This window comes from Sceloporus undulatus, chromosome 3 (assembly GCF_019175285.1).
Source record: "Sceloporus undulatus isolate JIND9_A2432 ecotype Alabama chromosome 3, SceUnd_v1.1, whole genome shotgun sequence".
Taxonomy (NCBI): domain Eukaryota; kingdom Metazoa; phylum Chordata; class Lepidosauria; order Squamata; family Phrynosomatidae; genus Sceloporus; species Sceloporus undulatus.
Window position 1 is genome coordinate 39,829,554 of NC_056524.1, and position 1,235 is coordinate 39,830,788.

A 1,235-nucleotide genomic window follows, 5' to 3' on the forward strand; every position below is an offset into this window, starting at 1 on the left:
ATCTATCTATCTATCTATCTATCTATCTATCTATCTATCTATCTATCTATCTATTCAAGCTGTTGGTGGTTGAATCCATGAATAAAGAATCCATGAATATGGACAGCCAACTTGTCACAAGCTCTGTTTTTATGACTAACCTCCATATACCATTAAATAGTCTCAGAGGATCATTCCAAGAAGTCTGAAATAAGGCTAACCCCATAGTCAATTTTCTGAATACCATCTCCAAATTACTGAAGTGCATAGGCTCACTTCCACTTTGAAAAATATCTAACATATATAATAAAAAATGGATGATAAATCCCAAGAATATAAAATGCTAAAATACTAAAATAATATGGTAATATACTAAAACAAGCAGTCACTACTCATCAGGCACTATCAAAACTCCCTATCAGTCTACCTTCCCACAATCCCATATTTCTCTTCTCTTTGGAAAATAGCCAGAACTCAGCACTAAAATGGGTGCTTTTTATGAAGAAGGTCCCATGCAGAATCCCTGCTATATTTAGATAGCTCTGGGAAATTTTGCCAGTGATTGGAAACACTAACTCACTGGAAGCGAGATAAATAAATAAATAATAAAATAAAATTTTTATTTATATACCGCACCTTCCATAGATCAGGGCGGTTTACATAAAATTACAATACACGTACAATAGTTAAAAAACAACACCATACAATATGCAAAAATAAAATAAACCCAGCAAAAGCCCCAGTAGCCCATTCTCATGGCCACGGAAGAGGAGGGAGGCCCACAGGATTTTTATGCGGGGAATGCTAGCTGGAATAAAAAGGTTTTCAACTCCCTTTTAAATTGGCCAGGGAGGTAGTCGAGCGGAGCTCGGCGGGCAGCGTATTCCAAAGGGCCGGGGCGGCGATGGAAAATGTCCGCCTTGTGACGGAGGTAAGCCTAGCCCCAGGCACCTTCAGTAGTAGCTGCCCGGATGTTCTGAGGGTGCGGGACGGAATATACGGGGAGAGGCGGTCCTTCAGGTATCCTGGACCCAAGCCATTTAGGGCTTTATAGGTAATCACCAACGCCTTATATTGGGCCCGGAAGCGAATGGGCAGCCAGTGAAGATCTTTCAGTACCGGTGTTATATGGCTGGTCCTGGAAACACCAGTGACCAGCCTGGCTGCCATGTTTTGCACCATCTGTAGCTTCCGGGTTTGATATAAGGGTTGCCCCATGTAGAGTACATTGCAGAAGTCCAATCTCGAGGTTACCA